This window comes from Myxine glutinosa, chromosome 12 (assembly GCF_964187855.1).
Source record: "Myxine glutinosa chromosome 12, kmMyxGlut1.1, whole genome shotgun sequence".
Classification (NCBI taxonomy): domain Eukaryota; kingdom Metazoa; phylum Chordata; class Myxini; order Myxiniformes; family Myxinidae; genus Myxine; species Myxine glutinosa.
The window spans coordinates 45,195,580-45,217,162 of NC_136272.1; the positions used below are offsets into that span (position 1 = coordinate 45,195,580).

At 44.5% G+C, this 21,583-nt stretch overlaps 1 protein-coding gene across 3 annotated transcripts in view; it reads right to left on the reverse strand.

Moving 5' to 3' along the window:
- Positions 1-5,236, reverse strand: part of LOC137437872 (tyrosine-protein phosphatase non-receptor type 21) — a 99,666-nt gene extending 94,430 nt beyond the window's left edge. For all 3 annotated transcript variants that reach the window (XM_068132558.2, XM_068132557.2, XM_068132556.2), the window contains exon 1: positions 5,035-5,236. The gene's annotated coding sequence lies outside the window, so the exon portion shown is untranslated. The remainder of the gene's footprint in view (positions 1-5,034) is intronic.
- Positions 5,237-21,583: the final 16,347 nt, after the last annotated feature.

Below are 21,583 nucleotides of genomic sequence, written 5' to 3' on the forward strand. Positions count from 1 at the left end.
AAGATATTTCGCTCACAAGGTTCAGACATATATATGGTGGTGGCCATCTTAGATTTTGACGTGGCGACCCAATTTACAATAGCGTTGTTCCTTATGCCTAGATACACCCACACACCCACACACCAAATTAGAAGTTGGTACTTCGCTTATTTTTCAAGATATGCAGGTTACAAGGTTCAGACATATATATGGTGGCGGCCATCTTGGATTTTGACGTGGCGACCCAATTTTCACTAGCGTTCTTCCTTGTGCCTAGATACACCCACACACCAAATTAGAAGTTGGTACTTCGCTTATTTTTCAAGATATGCAGGTTACAAGGTTCAGACATATATATGGTGGCGGCCATCTTGGATTTTGACGTGGCGACCCAATTTTCACTAGCGTTCTTCCTTATGCCTAGATACACCCACACACCCACACACCCACACACCAGATTAGAAGTTGGTACTTCGCTTATTTTTCAAGATATTTCGCTCACAAGGTTCAGACATATATATGGTGGCGGCCATCTTGGATTTTGACGTGGCGACCCAATTTTCACTAGCGTTCTTCCTTGTGCCTAGATACACCCACACACCAAATTAGAAGTTGGTACTTCGCTTATTTTTCAAGATATGCAGGTTACAAGGTTCAGACATATATATGGTGGCGGCCATCTTGGATTTTGACGTGGCGACCCAATTTTCACTAGCGTTCTTCCTTGTGCCTAGATACACCCACACACCAAATTAGAAGTTGGTACTTCGCTTATTTTTCAAGATATGCAGGTTACAAGGTTCAGACATATATATGGTGGTGGCCATCTTAGATTTTGACGTGGCGACCCAATTTACAATAGCGTTCTTCCTTATGCCTAGATACACCCACACACCCACACACCAAATTAGAAGTTGGTACTTCGCTTATTTTTCAAGATATTTCGCTCACAAGGTTCAGACATATATATGGTGGCGGCCATCTTGGATTTTGACGTGGCGACCCAATTTTCAATAGCGTTCTTCCTTATGCCGAGATACACCCACACACCAAATTAGAAGTTGGTACTTCGCTTATTTTTCAAGATATGCAGGTTACAAGGTTCAGACACACATGGCATCAGACATACATGGCGGCGGCCATCTTGGTTTTTGACGTGGCGACCCAATTTTCAATAGAGTTCTTCCTTATGCCTAGATACACCCACCCACCAGATTAGAAGTTGGTACTTTGCTTATTTTTCAAGATATTCATCTCACAAGGTTAAGACATACATGACATCAGACATACATGGCGGCGGCCATCTTGGATTTTGACGTGGGTTGCACCCACACACCAAATTCGAATGCGGCCCTTCGCTTACGCACGCACGCACGCCCACCCGCACGGACACACGGACGGAGGGGAAAGCCATAGTCCCCCTTTCGCTACGCTGTGCGACGGGGGACAAAAACTAGGCCATGATCTTGCCTGTTTTTTTTTTGTATACATAATCGAGGCTCGTGAAAGCGCTAACATCTATCACACAAACAAATCAAACAAAGAACCAAAGTTTATAAAAAGGGGAGCGGTAGACAAGATGGGGAGAGAAGGGGAAGCACATCGTTTTTGGAACCATATTTCAATGTAGAAGAATCACTTGTGCACAGAAGTCCATGCTCGATCCTTTTTAAATGCTGAGCATCAAGCAAGGAATAATATGTGCAACTGGTTGTCAGAATAATAAATGATTCTTCAGGTCATAAACAAGGGGAAAAAAGCGTAGAAAACAGTCTGGGTCGGTCAAAAATGACAAATGAGACCGGAAATTACCTAAATTGGCTTTATAAAATGTATTTACAACTTTGTTGCAACTTTCTTTGAGGATTGCATTTGAAATATGTTGGGTGGCGGTGACCCCTTGTGCTTCTATTACATGGAGTCCAACTTCATTTCAGGATCCCAGTGGTGAAGATAAATGCTTGGTGGGCATTTACCAGATGAGCGACGAAGTCAGCAGGAATGCAATTAACCATCTGAGAAGCTGGTGACATGATGACAGCCCTTGCTGTTGATCGAGTGTGCTGAAGTTTCGGGTGACCCATCTTTCTAAGACCTTGGAGATGCCCAAGTTTCTGTGGATAACGGAGAAAACGCCGCTGTGGGAAACTCAGGATCCCGTGGATATTTGACGTTATTCATGTGGTGATCCTCATTGATTTAATGGAGGGACCAAACTTATCCGCCAGACATCTTGACTTGGGATCATCTTCCGAGCGATTGGCATCAACACTTAAAACTCAGCTGACCATTTGGCTGCTGCAGAGCATGATGTTATATCCAGGGTCACCATGCGCTCATCGGTATTTTGTAGAGCTTGCATCATCATCATTTTCACATATAAATTTGACGACAACCTGACACTCAATTTTAGCAGGATTAATAATACAATGTAACAATGAACGACGTTCATTCTATAGGCTAGATAACATGTATATACATATGTAAGAGAAAGAACCAAAATGAAGAAGAAGAAACTCTACCCCCAACGTGTTGGGAAACCGTGTCGACTACGTCACCACATACGTCACCGCATGGAGGCAGTCATAGCCCTTGCAGACATTCATGTTTGTTTATATTGCATTGTGGGTATATTCGACAAAATAAAAGGAAAACAATTTTCAGGTACTTATATTATTAACCTCGCCAGAGGAGAGGGTATTGCATTTGGGTCCGTTTGTTTGTCTATCTGTTTGTCCGCACAAAATGGGTATGCTTTTCTCTGCAACCGTTGGTCCGATTGACACGAAATTTTCACCATAGGGGTGCCTCCCCCTGTATATATATATTTTTTAATGATAGTCATGACGTCACAGGTCACATGGTATGGGCCCAATCTTGGAAAATCCGAAAATCTTTGCACCTCCATATCTCCGAAACAACTCCATATAAATAAATTGAAACATGTCTTATTGTCAAGTACCCCCCATGGGTTCAACATATGTTCATGATGATGTCGTCGGTGCCCTCATTATGACATCGTAATTAGACAAGTATAACGCTTGATCCGATCAGTTCGAAATTTCTTGTGCATGATCGACACAAACATTGTATGTGAGAATTAAATTGACGACGTCATCGTTCACGTGGTTGAGCAGCCATGTTGGATTGAACATAAACATGTCAATAACCCAAACAAAATACAAACACGTCTTGGTGAGGGTCTGCAATCTCTGATTGCTCTGTCTTGTTATCTTTTGTAGACAAGAAACCAATAAAGACAACAAGGATACCAAACGGGAGATAAAAATTTCTTTGCGTTTACAGTATTCAATTATATAGTTAAATTACAATAAAATAAAGATTTTAAAGATTTAAAAAATAATAATAATAAATAATAATTAAAACTACAACGGCACTCAGTAGACAGCATACCTCTGCCTGATTGGCCATATCACTCAATGGTGAAGAATAACTTTTAAAATTATACTAGCCGGATCCAGATCCGGATCTTCACCAAAATCGAATCGAATCGTCCTTGTCACACACCAACCTGTCCAGCAAGTTTCGTCCAAAACTGTCCACAACTTTTTGAGATATCCTGCTATGTATAGTTTTTGGCCCTATCTCCCAATGGTGAAGAATCACTTAAAAGATTCTAGTAGCCGGATCTGAATCCGGATCTTCACCAAAATCTAATCATTTCGTCCTTGTCACATACGCTACATCTCTGCCAAATTTCGTCTGAATCTGTCCACAACTTGAGATATTTTGTTTAGAAACAAACAAACAAACAAACAAACGGGTGAAAACATAACCTACATCCACCTTTGGTGGTGAGGTTTAAAAAAAAAAAAAAAAATTCCGCCATTGATACTGCATCTTTTACACCACCTTATTTAACACATTACTGTACATTAGTTATTCATGCCTGTCGTTTGCGTCCTTTTATGGCGTCCTTAAAAACAGTAAGTTCTTGTTTGGAATGATTTTCAATTTTGTTTGACTGCCAGACAGACAGAGTAAAATAATGCTTTTAAGGCCAGCATTAAGGCCTGCCTTTTTTATAATAAAAAAAGGTAAAAAATCAAACATTTAACAGCCTTGGACGTGCACCTTGACCCCACGGCCAAGGCACACCGTCTATCAAGGCTGTCCCATTAGCATACACATGCACCTCACCCCAAAGGCTGAAGCACATGGTCATTCAAAACACATGCATCCTGACCCCGAAGGGCCACAATGCATGGTCATACAATTGGACCCCTCCTCCATAGGAGTGAGTCCACCACTCCACCTGACCCAGGATCACAGACTCACAGACTCACTCACAGACTCACTCCTCTCTGCATCTGCACAATCAGAACAAATCCAGAGCCAAAATACTGTTAAACTACAAGTTCGTTGAAATCAAGTTGTTCCTCGATCATCAACAGACGTTTGTTGACAGACAGATGTGGACCAATTATTGCTTAACCTCGCTTTTCCAGCTTATTGTGCACAGAGTGTACAAGATGGACCAAGGCATGGCCAATATCCAGGTATTGCTTTGTGATCCTCAAGGTGTTCACCCCTCCTACCTCCCCCACCTCCTCCAGTGAAACAACACTATTTCCAATGAAGTTTAAGAGAATAAAAACTTCTTTTTTTTCCTTTTTTTTGCATGTCCAAAGCATCACCAACATAATACCAATAACTTCAAGTTATTGCCATACAGATCGAGCGACTAACATCTACACCTGGAACTTTGGAAGAGCAGAGGAGAACAAGCTTCAAATAAGTACGGTCACAAAACACGAGAAACTCAGGAAATGAAACGAGTTCGCCACAAGGGGCAAGACGTCCGTCCATCACAAGTGGACCCTTGTACGTGAAGAAGCGACCCGAGAGGTACGTCGAGAACCTGGACAGAGAATATAACGAATGCGAGCAAGCACAAGAGGCCCCAACTGGGCAGGGATCCACATACATAGAGAGAACAGACCCCGAATGATACAAACGCACTTTGTTGGTCATCCCCAGGAGACCATGAAACCCCCTCCCCTCACGGCTCCCCAGTACTCGGACCATGCTCACCTCCAGGGCGTCCATAACAGAACTGCTGCTTACTCGACCGGCTTCATCAGCACGTATTGTAACTACCCACCAAGTGTTAGTGACGTACTCCTCTTGATTTTCTCCTACAAAGGAAGAAAACACTGACTAAACACTGAGGTAAATGTAAAGAACGTAACGAGCGCGATCGCCTCAGAACATCGTGGGGAAGAAAAAAAAAAAAACAATCACTGACCGCAGCAGGTCCCCTCGCGATTTGTATCACTCCGCGCCAAAAGATTCCCCGCTTCGCGGTGCCGTTTCTCTCGGCCCCACGACCTTTCTCCAGCCCCGAACGGCCTTCAGTAATCCTGGGGTCTCTCGACGCGACGTTGGCGAAAAAGCCGCGGCGAGCGGTGTGTTTGCCGTTTTTGGAGGGCGTCGGCGGAGGGATCCGCTTCGCGTTGTACGCCCGTGACTTGAGCCGAGAGGCATGGCAGGAATGTGTGGCGCTCCGGTCCTCTCACAGGCCCATGCAAATCATTCTCTCTTTATCAAACGTCCCTTTCTTGAGCACACCGCGCAAAAGGACTGCAATGGTTCGTGACGTGCCCTTTAGAAGAACTTACACCGATGCTTTACTTGACAGGAATGTACAGCAACGGCCTCAGTGCCAGTCGCTCCACTCCGCCTTTTGTACGTCCTGCGTGGCACTACTTGCGATCGCAATGTGGATAATCTTCTTCTTCACGACAATTATTTTTGTTGAGTTCCCTTTAATCCACCCTCACACTTATTTCGCATTGTTCTGCGTTAACTGATCTTTGCCACTGATCTTTACATTTAGACACAGATGACTTAGACACTTAGACACAGACACAGATGACACACACAGATGACACTTTTTGACTCCAAACGTTTTGCGCTCCCCATTTTTAAAATAATTTCAAAAAACAATGAAACTATATCAATTATACTTCTTTTTTGAAGGATTTTAACGTTTTTCTCCAGGGATTGTGGGCAGAGAGTGAGATGACGTCCACTTGTATGGTGTGGTGTCACATTCCTATCATACCAACCATATATACTGACAACTCCCTCCTCCCTCCTCTTAAAATGATTCATATAGCAGGACATATTGCTGTTTTACAATAACAACAATATTCTATAATTTCATTGTCTGTCTGTCTTCTCATATCTTCTGTTCTTTTATGAATCTTGCTTTCTCGAAAATAAAAGCCCTATTTCCATAAAGCACATTTTTTGGTCTACAAGGTAAAGGTGCGTGGAAGAACTAGACCCAACAGGATGAAAGGAACAGTAGAGAGAGGGAAGAAACACCAACAGCAGGGTGAAGGACAAAATAGAGGGAGACTTGGACAAACAATGGGTGTGGGGAGGAATGAGGACACACGGGGTGGACAACAGAAGCAAACACTCTGGAAGAAAAAACTGGAAACTTGGAAGGAGGTGGTCTTATTGGAGAGATGGCATGGAGTAAATAGGGGGCATGGAGGTGGGGAGTAGTAAAGATCATCGTTTTCAATGATGGATGATCTGAGATGGTGGTGAACAGCTGTCTTGAAGACCTGGAGGGAAGAATAAGATTGAAGTGAATGTGAAGTTGGTTCCACAGGTGAGAAAAAAAGACAAACAAATGAGTTGAGATGAACAGTGATGCTGGATTTTGGGAGTTTCACCACAAGGACCAGGTTGATGGTGGACTGGTGAACCCTGGGGGTGGAGGGGAGCAAAGGACAAACCACATTTCAAAGTCTGCCGCTGACTGCGCATCCTCTGTCGTACAAGCTTACAACACCTTCCTTGGCCCACCTGAACTCTTATCCACCTACAAGTCCTTCATCCGTAGCTTGACGGCGTACTGCTCTCCCCTCTGGGCTGGCACACCTGTCTCTCACCTTGCTCAGCTTGATGTCGAGGGAATCAAGGCCTTCAAAATCATTGTGATCTCCTGCGATTAAACTGAGTCTATGGGCATATCCCTTCCACATTCCAGACAGGTTTGTGGTCTCTCTGCCTTCTTCCGCCTCCTTTCTGGTCTTGCAACCTCTGCTCTTCCCATGCTTTGCACCCCTCTGCCCCCCTCCCACTCCTCAAGGTTTCTGCAGGGCAAACACAGTCCACCATCAATCCCCTTCTGGTGAAACTACCTAAATTCAGGATCACTGCTCACACTGATTTGTTAGCTGGAAAGCAGTTCCAGGTGAGCTTATGCGATGGTGCGTCGTCCGTCCATAAACACTTGCAACTTCTTCTCCGAAACCGCTGATAGGATTGTGATGAAACTTGGCACAAATTATATTTGTTATGTTGTGTGACTAAGGTTTGTTCACGGCATTAAAAAGATCGAGGTTTAAGGGGTCTACCAGGGATCAAAGTGGATCCAGGTTTGACCCCCAAAATAGTAATTTGTTTTTTCCTCTGAAACTACACACACTATTTCGATGAAACTTTACCACAACCTTCATCACCCGTGATGTACCAAAGTTTGTTCACAGCATTACAAAAAATCGGGGTCTAAGGTGATCTGTGAGGGGGGTAAACCCCAAAATAGGTATTTGCTTTTTTCTCAGAAATGACACACACAGTTTCGATGAAACTTGACGACAACCTCCCAACACCCGTGATGTACCAATGTTTGTTTAGTCATGTAGTGTACTGTTTGTTTAGTCATGTAGTGTACTGTTTGTTTAGTCATGTAGTGTACTACAATATACTACCAGGTGAGCGCCAGGTGCATTGCCCCATTTTTATTCTTTGTTTCCCACCTTCTCTTCAATCTCGTCAATCTAATTCTTCAAGACATGTTCACCACCATCTCAGATTGACTTGAAATTTGAAGAGGATTTGCATATCAGGTCAACAAATTCACCAACCAATTATTTTTGAGGTCAACATAGGCCATAGGTCAACAACTTTGTCAAATTTCTAAAATCCTCAATTTTCATCCAATTGACTTCAAATTTGTAGAGGATTTACATGTCAGGTCACTGAATTCAACCACCAATTATTTATGAGATCAACATCGGCTAAAAGGTCAACATAGGCCAAAGGTCAACAACTTAAGGTGGAATTTCTAAAATCCTTAATTTTCATCCAATTGACTTGAAATTTGAAGAGCATGTTAGGTCACTGAATTCAACCACCAATTATTTATGAGATCAACATCGGCTAAAAGGTCAACATAGGCTAAAGGTCAACAACTTAAGGTGGAATTTCTAAAATCCTCAATTTTCATCCGATTGACTTGAAATTTGAAGAGCATGTTAGGTCACTGAATTCAACCACCAATTTTTTTTTTTTAATGTTGGAAGGCTCAAGGCAGGACTATATAGCCCTCATTGAAGCCAGGACTTACATAAAAGAGAAGAAAAGTGTATGAAGAAAAGTGTATGGTGTTTGTTTGCGAGAAAGAGAGATTGAAGCTAGACCGGTAGCTACAGTTTGAGTGAGACAATAAGTGAGATCAGCAATCCTGACACGGAGAGTGTAAGATGGTTTCGGGCACCACTTTAACGCTCCTAAGTCAGAACGGTAGTCCTAACCTGGGCGGTTGCTGTCTACAACCTACAATCTGAATTTGAGGTCAACATAAGACAAAAGGTCAACATAGGACAAAGGTCAACAACCTATTTTATGGATTTTGCAAGTGTCATGCTATGCACGACATATTTCTTGTTTGTTTGTTTATTTGTCTGTTTGTTTGCACAGAACGTGAGTAGGTGTATTAATTACATTAGACCCCTATATACAGAGTGACCACAAAGTCCCTATGCACGTGGTTAGAATTTATCTGTATGCTCCCTTCCATTCTCCACACAAAATTGAATTTTTCTCCATGTTCTTCTGGACATCTTCTTCCATGTTGAGGGTTGAAGGTCATAAAAGCAGCCTCTGACAGCTGTTTTGAGGTATTCAACTGTTGTTAGACGGAGATGAGAAATTTCCCCTTTCACAATGCCCCAAAGTGAGTTGTCACATGTTGTTAATTCCGGACTTCGAGGAGGCCACACTATCTCAGATCCACGTCCATTCCATCGTCCACTGCATTTGTCGTCGATATATTCTCTAACTACGAGAGCATAATGTGCTGGTGCACCATCTTGTTGTAGGATAGCTGTTGCCTCGAGACCTCTCTCACGCAGTTGTGGAACAAACCACATCTGAATCATGTTCAAATAAGCAGTGTGATTGACACTTGTATCGAAAAAATATGGCCCTATCAAGTGATCTTCTGAAATTGCTGCCCACATCATGACGTTGGCATCAGGAAGGGCATCCGGCGATAAAAACATTGCCTCAAACAGGGAACCATGATTGTCATGGGGCCCGCAAGGCTAACCCCCGCTCTAGCGGGGAAAATGGCCTTAAAATGATCATTTATTCACATTCATTCATCATGACATGAGGAGAATGCTGTACAATTTCCTCATAAAAATGAGGAATTTTCTTTGCACCAAAAATTAACATTCCTGGATCGATTGCTGAGGTAAATAGCACACTCATCTTCTTCTTTTTTTGTATACAAGATCGAGGCTCGTGAAAGAGCTAACATTAATCACACAGAAAGCCAAACCGACACATAAAACATATAATAAGGGGAGCGGTAGACAAGATGGGGAGAGAGGGGGAAGGATGCAAACACAACATTTGAGAGCAGGGACATCGAGAGATCTGTGGGAGGGAGAGGGCTTTGGGGGGGCATGGGAAGGGGGGTGGGAGAGGTATAAAACATATGGACACTGCAAGGACTTCCAGGAAAGAAGTTGGAATTTCAAAAAAAGTGGATCTGGGGTGAATTAGCGGGGGTAGAAAAGATCTCAAGGTTTTGGATGGGGGAAGATAAGAGATGGTGGTGAACAGCTGTTTTTAAGACCTGGAGGGAGGAGTGGGATTGAAGGGAGTGTGGGAGTTTGTTCCAGAGGCGGGAGAAAAGAGGAATGAAAGAGTGAAGGTGGGCAGAGAGCCGAGATTTCGGCAGTTTAACCATCAGAGGGTTGCTGGCAGATCTTGTGCGACCTGTAGGAATATTTGGGGGACAGAGCACAGAGAGAGCTGGGGGAGCAAGGCCGGAGAGGATTCGGTAGAAGACAGAAAGACCACCTACCTGCCTGCGGTGAGTGAGTGAAAGGCCCACGGAGATAGCTTCATTGCGGGAGATTCCAATGATTATGAAAGCTTTGGTTTCAACAGCGTGAAGCCGAGCTAGGTGTGAGGCAGGAGCACTGGCCCATAGGCGAGAACAGTATTCCATTGAGCTGTGGATGAAAGCCTTGTATGTGGTGAGGAGCTCAAGTGTGCCAAGGAAGGACTTCGCACGACGAAGTATGCCCAGTCGGCGACTGGCTTTGGAGGCCAGCTTGGAAATGTGGTTTTCCCAAGAAAGATCATGGCAGATATTAAGACCCAAAAGCTTGAGCGACAGAACTTCTTGGAGAGGATTGTTGAGAAAGTAGATGGGAGGATTGTCCAGTCGGTCTTTTCGGAGAGACATAGTAAGAGTGTGAGATTTGTCAGGATTGAAAGACATGTTCCACTTGTTTGACCAGTCTGTGATTTTGTCTAGGTCTTCAGAGTTTGAGGAGGCTGCAGACTGCCGATCTGAGGGAAGAGGATTGGAGCGGCAGAGAGTGGAGTCATCAGCAAAGAGATAGAGAGGATTTTCCAAATCTGAAATCTGAAATACACTTCTGAAATCTGAAATCTGACAAAAATACACTTCTTCTTGATTTAATGGTGGGAAATCGCTGCAGAAAAGCTTTGCAATGACCTCTCGATTGGTGAAGTCTCTATTGGAAAGCTCATTAACACATCCAGGCTTAAATGGCTTCAATCCCAGGTCCTTTTTCATTATTTCTTGGACTGTTGAGCATGGAATGCCTAACTCAGAATATCTTTTTCGAGATGATTTCAGTGGTGGTCTCAAGCAGGACGCTTCAATAATGTCCACATGGCGTTGACATGATGCTTGACAACCAGAATGCTTTCAATCAAGGACACTCCCTGTTTAAAAAGTCTTCTTTTCCCATGCCTGCATCGTGTCGTACGTAGGAGCTGTTGTATCGAACCTCTGTGAAAATATTGTCCTTATGTCTTCAAAACTTGCTCCTTCTCACTCGCGGTTGTGAACCCAAACACAAGTAATCAGGCTCTCTTCTATTGTGTACTCATTGCTGTCTGTCATGCTGAAGCCGTACCTGAAAAACAAATAAAATAAATAAGTAACAGAGGACACACTATTATGCATAGGGACTTTGTGGCCACTCTGTACATTAAGACCTCTTGAGACCCTTAAGACTCTTAAAACACCAAAGACCCTTAATACTGTTATGTCGGTGGGGTAGAGTGATATATAGATTCAGGTAGATCTGCATAGGTAGGTGCTCCGATGATTGTGGGTAGAAAGAACCACTTTGATGTACATAAGTCAGGGACCTGTTTAGCCCGGATGTCGGATTAAGCTTGTATATTTGTGGTCATACGAGGATGGCCTTGTGTTAATTAATTGTAGGGATTATGGAATAAGTGACCTTGTTCATTTAACCTCGGTAATTGACTTTCCTTCATCCCGTATGGCAATGCACTAGACACGTAGAGCAGGAATTCCGACACTTTAATTGTTACCAATACTAATAAAACAACTGGAAGCCAGTTCCAAGCACAGCCCCATTATTACCTCCAACATGGTGAGCCTACATAGCACAGGCAGGCTGAGCCACGCCCAGAAGGACCGTGATTGGAGGAGAGTCAACCAACCAGCAGGGGAGTCTGGAGCGAGAGGTGGGGAGCAGGGGAGGGGACTAGGGGAGAAGCGTGAGGAGAGTGGTTGGAGCGGCAGACATTGTGTGGTTCTCCTGGACGTCTTGCTCTGGATGCGATAGTGGACAGTCGTGTGTCGACGTCTTTCTTCTTCTTCCCGGGGGTCTGACCGACATCGCTTTTGTCTCTTTGTCTTCTGACTGCGTCTCGGCTTGGAGGTTGGTGTGGACGGGTGTGCTTGCTCGCTGCAAGAAGAGGCTGTTGATAAACGCTGTGTTCTGAGACCTCGCCGTTGTTCGTAAAAAGGCCGAGCCCCAAGAACGAAGAGCCGCGGTTTCCGTGCCGAATTCGTGAGGACATTGCACGGCTGAGGAAGCGGGTTACATGCCCGCTCGTTCACTTCACGCGGGAGGCCTTATCGAGGCCTAGTGAACAAGGGCGCGTCGAGGCCTTCTTCCCGCCAACATCAGAGCCACGTCCAGAGTGCACGCTCGGGGCTGGACGATCGCTGCCATGGCACCAGTTGAACTCAGTGCACGATAATCCCACACCATTACTTTGCAGGTTATTTTCTCCCCCTCATGTGTGTGTTATATACACAAAGAATTAAGTTAAGCACCCCTACACAACGAATTAAGGTAAGCACCCCCTAATATATATTCTTTGTGTATATGTATACATTGGCATATATTCTAAGGTATGTGAGATCAAATAATGATTGGTATGACATTAGCAATTATCCATTGATGAAATTGAGTGATCAAAGTGAAAAAAAGTGATTGGTTGAGTCAGTGATCCGATCACGTGGGTCCTACACACGTTATTGACGCAAAGATCGCTAGAGGTCTTCTCAGAACAATGACTGTACGTTAGAAAACATAAACGTCATCCACACTGTCCGTGATGGACCTATAGCTCCATACTTAAATTGAGGTGAAAATATGCCTAAAATTCCCAAAAAATTTCACCTTAAATTATTCAGAATAAAATATTGAAAACGGCATGATTGTTATGTTTTTATGTGACCATAATATCACTTCTCCAGAAAATATAGCAATATCATGGGTATATTACACTGTTTTGACGACAACAAACTTGTAATGTGCGAGGTTGTAAAAAAACGGGGGGGGGGTGCTTAACTTAATTCTTTGTGTATACATCTGATGCGGGAGCGCTCCATTTTAGGCACATTATTTAGTTTACCGTCGCGTTTTCCTTGTTATCGGGTTCCGTAAATAAATCCTTTCATTATTTTTCCTTGTACATTTTAAACCCGTTCCCGTTTGAGTTACTTTTTGCAGGTTGAAGACTGCTCGGCGGGATCCCACCAGGTAAGGCTTTCCAGCTTTTTCTTTTTCGTTCTTCCTCCGCGTAGATCGTGAGTCGGCATTTCATCATCACCTTTGGGGTAAAAGCTCGCTTTGGCTATTCGTGATTTCCCAGTCTTCACTGAGGGGAATCACACGACAATACCTTAAGACCCAAAATAACTATAAGGCCATTAATACCCTTAAGAACCCTAAGACCATTCAAACCCTATAAGACCCTTAAGATGCCGAAAAACCAGAATTTTGAGGGGGAGGGAGTTTTCAAGTTTGGGTCACGACCCTGGGTTTGGTAACACTTGCTTTAGACTCACAATATACCTTTTCAGACCTTGCCAGACCTTTACACCTTTTGACCTTTACATCTTTAGACCTTTACACCTTTTGACCTGTAGACATTCAGACCATTTGACCTTTAAAACTTTTCAGGACTTTGACTTTGACAACTTTATGACCTGACCATTTAGACCTTTCATTTGCAATCAATGACCTTTCATTTACTCCATCCTCCCATTTACGTATTTGCCACACAAAACAAGTCCTGATGAGGGTCTGCAATCTCTGATTTCTCTAGTTATTCCTGTATTATGGATAGGTAATGTTTGTTTGTAACATTTTGCGGTTTGTAACCTCCTCCAATTGTTACGGAACCCAACGTCGGCCTATGGTTCCCCTTTGAGGGGGGATTAGTCCCCTCGTTTGTTACTGACCGACATGGTCCCTGAAGCTGCACCGCGGCCTCCGGAAAGGCCGGTGCACAGCCCCGTTCGTACCGCGGATAAGATGTTACTGGATTGCCGAGCAGATGGCAGCCGCGGCCCGAACCGTTAACAATGACTAGACCCGATTCCTTAAACGTTGGCCAAATCGTGCCACCGGTATTCAATGAGGGAAAAGACAAAGACGACATGGATGTGAAGAAGAGGAAGACGAAGGCAAAAGGTTGGAAATACTACTATGATTTATTATTACTATTTACACAATGAAAGAAACCAAGGAAGAAGGGAGGTACCAACCTCCTGACCCCCTCCATCCGGACCAAATTCAGATCCTGGGGGGACAGGGCCATCGCTGCTCCCACCCTCTGGAACTCACTACCTCACACCATCAGAGACTCCTCCTCACTCACCACATTCAAAACATCACTAAAGACCCACCTGTTCAACACTGCATTCAACATTCAACCCACAGCATTTAACCCCTGACTATCTCTTCTCCTTCTCCCTCCTTTTGCTTTAAATATTTCCCTATTGATTCTTGTCTTTTTGCAATTGTTGTTTTCATGTATTGTTATGCATTATGTTTTCCACTCTGTCAAAGCGCCTTTGGGCTTCTTGAAAAGCGCTATACAAAATAAATGAATTATTATTATTATTATTATTATTATGATTTAAGGGTGCATACTGTATTATTACCTTCCCACCGAAGGTGGACGAGGTTATGCTTTCACGTTTATCCATCTGTCTGTTTGTCTGTGAGCAGGATATCACAAAAAGTTACAAACGGATTCGGATGAAACTTTGTGGGCAGGTTGTTTATGTGACAAGGATGAAATGATTAGATTTTGGTGAATATCAATATCGGGAACCAACAATTTTTTTGTTTTTCTGTAAGTGATTCTTCACTATGATAGATGGGGACCAAATACGATATATAACACAATATTTCACAATGTTGTGGAGGGGGTATGACAAAACTTGGTGAATTAATTGGTTAGGTGTCTGGGTGGAGGTACAGTATGCTCTCTAGAGAGTGTCGTCCTGGGTTCTTTTTTTGTTCTTTCTAAATTCCTTCTTTCTTGTTCCATCCGATTGCAAAGAAAAGCTTTCCCTATCCATATCTTCTGGAAGGGCTGGCAGGATGGCTTAGAAGTATGCACATTCGTCACTAAGCTGCTCAGCCTGAGTTTGAATCCCAACCCAGATACAAACTGTCATCAATGTGGGTGTTGTCCTTGAATGGATGTTAAACCAGGTGCCCTGACTGCTAGCATTAGTTGGTTGACGTTAAATATCGCATGGATTCCTTTGCTTATAGTAGGCGAGTTATTGCCGGAACTATGACCAAATTACAAATTTCCGCCCTGACGAACTACTGGGTAGGCAATGGCAAACCACTGAGTATCACCCTTACCCAGCACCAGCAGCCAAGGCCATGCCTTCAGGTAGAGTACACAATCAATCAAATTTCTCAAGCTCTTTCTCTTTTTTCACTCACGATTGTTATCTTTTCTAACTCTCTACTCTCCCTCCATTTCTGACCCCATTTTCATTTTCCTTCTTCCACTTCTTTCAAATTTCTGCATTCTGTCACTATACCTACAGTGCCGAAAGAAAGTCTACACCCCCTTTCAAAATTTTCACCTTTTGTTGCCATATAGCCTGGAATTAAATTGCACTAAATCAGACTTTTCCACCTTTATTTACACATCGTAACCCACAACTTCCAAGTGAAAAGCAAATTCTACAAATTTCAGAAAATTTATTAAAAACACAAAATTAGAATATCTTGATTGGATAAGTGTCCACCCCCCTTATAATAGCAAATGTAAATTATCTCAGGTGTAACAAATCACCTTCAAAATCACACACCAAGTGAATTAACCTCCACCTGTGTTAAATTGTAGTGATTCTGATTACTTCAGAATAAAATCAGCTCTTCCTGTTGGTTTCCTCTGCTGGGTCGTGCATTTCACGGCAAAGAATGATGTTTTTCATAATATCAACTGCCTTCCTCAACGAAAAAAGTTTCTGCATCCTCCTTGACATGGTTCCAATGATACCTCAATTACCCTGGTACCTCAATCTCTCCAGTTTGTCCATTGCTAAACCATCAGGAAATCTCTCTCACGTGTCAGAAAGTGGCAACTGCACCTTCTGCTGGCTGAATAGCTCTCTGGAACAGGGTGATGTTACGTGCAAAGTGGTGCAGATGATTTTCCAGATTGGTAGAGAAGTCATTTCGATTTATGCGGAATTCTGCTGAAAAACGTTTTTGCCCTGGGCATCAAACTTTTCTAACAAGGCACGACTTGCCTACATGGAAGAACTTTGCCAGGCAAGCACAAATATGGCTTTGGATAACGATTGGAGCTGAATGCCAGACAGAAAGATGTTCAAGAATTGTTTAGTTTGAATTCAGCAGATATTGAAAGAGATTTTAATCAAGATGCCATGAGGTAAATAACTGAGTGACCTTCAACGTGGAAAGTTTATTAGGCGTTGGAGGTTTTCTTTGTCCACAGAATTGAGACTTGTGGAGGACAAAAGGCTCTTTTTTTTTTTTTGGGATACTGAATCGAGGCTCGTGAAAGAGCTAACATTTACTTCACAAACAAATCAACCAGACAAACAAAATATATAAAAAGAGGGAGCGGAAGACAAGATGGGGAGAGAAGGGGAAGCACACAAACACAACATTTGAGAGCAGGGAGATGTGTGGAAGGGAGAGGGCTTGGGGGGAGGAGGCGTGGGAAGGGGGGGGGGGGGGAGGGAGAAGTATAAAACACAAGGACACCAAGGACTTCCAGGACAGAAGTTGGTATTTCAAAAAAGTGGAATTGAGGTGAAATTAGCGGGGGTAGAAAAGATCAAGGTTTTGGATGGGGGAAGATAAGAGATGGTGGTGAACAGCTGTTTTAAAGACCTGGAGGGTAGAGTGGGATTGAAGAGAGTGAGGGAGTTTGTTCCAGAGGTGGGAGAAAAGAGGAATGAAGGAGTGAAGGTGAGCAGAGAGTCTTGATTTTGGCAGTTTGACCATAAGAGGGTTGCAGGCAGATCTTGTGCGACCTGTAGGAATATTTGTGGGACAGAGCCCAGAGAGAGCTGGGGGGGGCAAGGCCAGAGAGGAGTCGGTATAAGACGGAAAGACCACCAACCTGCCTGCGGTGAGTGAGTGAGAGGCCCTCGGAGTTAGCTTCATCGCAGGAGATTCCAATGATTCTGAATGCTTTGGTTTCAACAGCGTGAAGTCGAGCTAGGTGTGAGGCAGGAGCACCAGCCCAGAGGGGAGAGCAGTATTCCATTGAGCTGCGGATGAAAGCCTTGTATGTGGTGAGGAGCTCAGGTGTGCCAAGGAAGGACTTCGCACGACGGAGGATGCCCAGTCGGCGACTGGCTTTGGAGGCCAGATTTGATATGTGGTATCATGTTTGACATTTTGGTTAAATCGGGTAAAGACTAAGTCAGCTGTCGGTAATGTCTTTAGGAAGTGGAAGATGACTCATAGTTAGAACATCTGCTCCGAGTCTGTAAGGTCTGCTCCTCGCCCCTCCCCTCCTAGACTCCTGCCTCACCCCTCCCCTCCAAATCTCCCCCATATCCCATCCCTTTCAAATCCCTCCCCTTGTCCCTTCCCTCCCAAACTCCCCCCTCACCCCTCCCCTTCAAATCTCCCCACCCTCATTGCTTCTCAATTTCCCCCCGCTCACTCCCCCTCCTCAAAGCGTCCTCCCCGCTTCTTCCCCCTTCAAACTCTCACCTCCATCTCCCCCAACCTTCTGCCTCGCTCTTCCCCCTCCTCAAATAACACCTCATTGTGGCTCACCCAATCACCATCAAACCTTTTGTCCGCCCCATCCTTCCCTTTCTCCGAGCTATTCTGAAATCTCTGACACACCTTCAACAGCTCTCCCTACCTCTTCCACCTCTTCCACATCTTACCCTACCCCTCCTCCCCCCTGTTCTGTATCTGATGCTCCCCCTTCCTCTTCATTAACGGTATGGACCTCAAACATCCGGGGCCTTCGTTCAAACTTAACTGATCTCTCCATACAGGTTGCTTCTGTCAAACCAGACGTGATCTGCTTAACAGAAACTTTCCTCCTTTATGATGTCTCTGATTCCATAGTATCTCTCCCGGGCTACTCCCTCCTCCGGTATGATAGACCTGAGCCTCGTCCTGGAGGCGGGGTTGCTATCTTTATCAAAAACTCTCTTCCTCACTCGCCCTGCACTGCACTCTCTCCACCTCACCCCCAGGAATACCTCTGGCTACGGCTTCCCCTTCGCTCCCACCTCTTGTTCATATGTGTGTTGTACCGTCCACCAAACAGTGATGACTCCATCTACATCTCGCTGTCTGATGATATGGACCAACTTCTATCTACTCATCCCAACTCTCTCTTCCTCATATGTGGTGATTTCAACTGTCATCATGCCAGTTGGCTGGGTGTGGGTACCTCTCTCACCAGCCATGGCTCCTCAGCAAAGGACTTCTGCGACTCACTGGGACTGACACAATCTGTCAATTTCCCGACCCGGATCTCAGTCAACGGAACATCTTCTCTTCTGGACTTGGTTATGACTAACTTCCCTGAAAATGTCTGCTGCTCTTCTTCTGCTCCGATCGGATCATCTGATCATGTCCTTGTTAAAGTGGACATCTCTCTGACCATCCTCAGGGAGCCTGCTCAGCGTCGACGAGTCTGGCATTTCACTCAGGCCAACTGGCACGGTCTTCAAGCAGCCATCAATCATCTGGACTGGTCTCCCATCTCTACCACCTCTGACATCAACTCATCCTGGGAATTCTTCCAAAGTAAATTGCTCTCTCTCATGCACAGATTTATCCCATCTCGTCTTCAGTTGTCATACCCTTCCTCCCGTCCATGGTACACGGAATCTTGTGGTGAGGCTGTTGCCCAGAAACAACTTGCCTTCGTCTCCTGGAAAGCAAATCCAACGGAAGGAAATCTCATTTCCTTTCACAAAGCCCGAAACAAGTGTGTGTCCACCCTCAGGAGAGCCAGGAAACAATATCTCTCCGTTCTCAAGACCGAACTCTCTTATCTGTCTCCCTCTTCCAAATCCTGGTGGCGTCTGGTCAAATCCATTTCTGGTGTTTGTTCCCCCTCCATCCCCTCCCTTACCTCAAACGGCTCCACAGCTGACTCCGCACGTGAAAAAGCTGAATGCCTCAACTCTGTGTTTGCCTCTAAATCTTGTGTCCCAAACCCATCCCTCTCTGTACCCACCATACCCAGTCGTACCCTGCTGCTCCTGGACTCCGTGTCCTTTCCTCCTGACAAGGTGGAAAAGTTTCTGTCAGCCCTCGACTCTGATTCTGCAACTGGACCCGACGGCATCAGCCCACGGGTCCTAAAATCCTGCTCTGCTGCTCTATCTCACCCTCTCTCTGTTCTCTTCGCCCTCTCTTTTGCTCAAGGTCAACTGCCATCTGCTTGGAAATCAGCCAACATCACCGCTTTGCACAAAAAAGGTGCAAAAACAGATCCTAGCAACTACAGACCAATCAGCCTTCTCCCAATTATCAGCAAAGTCATGGAATCCATCATTGCTTCTGATATGAAATCTTTCCTCTTCTCCAATGGCTTGATCTCTGATCATCAATTTGGTTTCAGACCAGGTCACTCTACTCTGGACATGCTGCTTCTGCTGTCTCAACAATGGATGGAGGTCCTCAATGCCAAACAGGAAATTAGAGCTGTCTCCCTCGACATATCACGTGCCTTCGACACGGTCTGGCACCCCGCTCTGCTCACCAAACTCTCCTCCTTTGGTATCCATGGAAATCTCCACGCATGGCTGGCGGACTTCCTCTCTAGTCGTCGACAACGTGTGGCCCTGAATGGGTTTCTCTCATCTCCTCTTCCTGTTCAGGCTGGAGTTCCCCAAGGCAGTGTTCTGGGCCCCGTGCTTTTTCTGGTCTTCATCAATGATCTCTCTGACTCTCTCGAAAATCCTCTCTATCTCTTTGCTGATGACTCCACTCTCTGCCGCTCCATTCCTCTTCCCTCAGATCGGCAGTCTGCTGCCTCCTCACTCTCTGAAGACCTGGACAAAATCACAGACTGGTCAAACAAGTGGAACATGTCTTTCAATCCTGACAAATCTCACACTCTTACTATGTCTCTCCGAAAAGATCGACTGGACAACCCTCCCATCTACTTTCTCAACAATCCTCTCCAAGAAGTTCTGTCGCTCAAGATTTTGGGTCTCACTATCTGCCATGATCTTTCTTGGGAAAACCACATTTCCAAGCTGGCCTCCAAAGCCAGTCGCCGACTGGGCATCCTCCGTCGTGCGAAGTCCTTCCTCGGCACACCTGAGCTCCTCACCACATACAAGGCTTTCATCCGCAGCTCAATGGAATACTGTTCTCCCCTATGGGCCGGTGCTCCTGCCTCACACCTAGCTCGGCTTCACGCTGTTGAAACCAAAGCTTTCAGAATTATTGGAATCTCCCGCGATGAAGCTATCTCTGAGGGCCTTTCACTCACTCACCGCAGGCAGGTAGGTGGTCTTTCTGTCTTCTACCGACTCCTCTCCGGCCTTGCACCCCCAGCTCTCTCTGTGCTCTGTCCCCCAAATATTCCTACAGGTCGCACAAGATCTGCCAGCAACCCTCTGATGGTTAAACTGCCGAAATCTCGGCTCTCCGCTCACCTTCACTCTTTCATTCCTCTTTTCTCCCGCCTCTGGAACAAACTCCCTCACTCCCTTCAATCCCACTCCTCCCTCCAGGTCTTTAAAACAGCTGTTCACCACCATCTCTTATCTTCCCCCATCCAAAACCTTGATCTTTTCTACCCCCGCTAATTCACCCCAGATCCACCTTGTTTGAAATTCCAACTTCTTTCCTGGAAGTCCTGGCAGTGTCCATATGTTTTATACCTCTCCCACTGCCCCCTTCCCACGCCCCCCCCCCCCAAAGCCCTCGCCCTCTCTCAGATCTCTCGATGTCTCCATGTCTCTCGGTCCCTGCTCTCAAATGTTGTGTTTGTGTCCTTCCCCCTCTCTCCCCATCTTGTCTACCGCTCCCTATGTTATATGTTTTATGTGTCGGTTTGTCTTTCTGTGTGTTCATGTGATTAATGTTCGCTCTTTCACGAGCCTCGATATTGTATACAAAAAACAAAACAAAACAAAAAAAAAAAAAAAAAAAAAAAAAAAAAAAAAAAAAAAAAAAAAAAAAAAAAAAAAAAAAAAAAAAAAAAAGGTCAGCGGTTCTAACCTCGGCCAAGTCATACCAAAGACCTTTTTTAATGGTACGTGCTGCTTCCTTGCTTGATGCTTAGTATTTAAAAGGATAGAGCACGGACAAACAACAATAGGTTGGCAGCCATTACACTGCTTGATGGGCTTAATGGCTTCCTACATTGAAGTTCCTTGGAAGGGAACTTGAAAAAAAAATTCCTGCAAATGTTGAAATAGGACAGCAGACCAAAACTATTGACAGATCAGAACAGAAGAAACTTAAAAAGAGTAATGGCACAATTAGTCAGGTTCACTATGTCAATAAATTATATTTCGTTCAAAATCATGGTAGATTAGCAAACCTATACATTTTTGGAAAGGTTATAGCATAAGGAAACTAAAAATCAATGTTTACATTTGGAGAGATACCTGTATGGCGGCCATTTTGGATTTTCAAAATGGCCACTGTAAAATACATATTTTGTTCTATTTCTGCCTCTAATTACCCTAAAAACTTTTTAAAATATACTAAACATATATTTTCAGGGA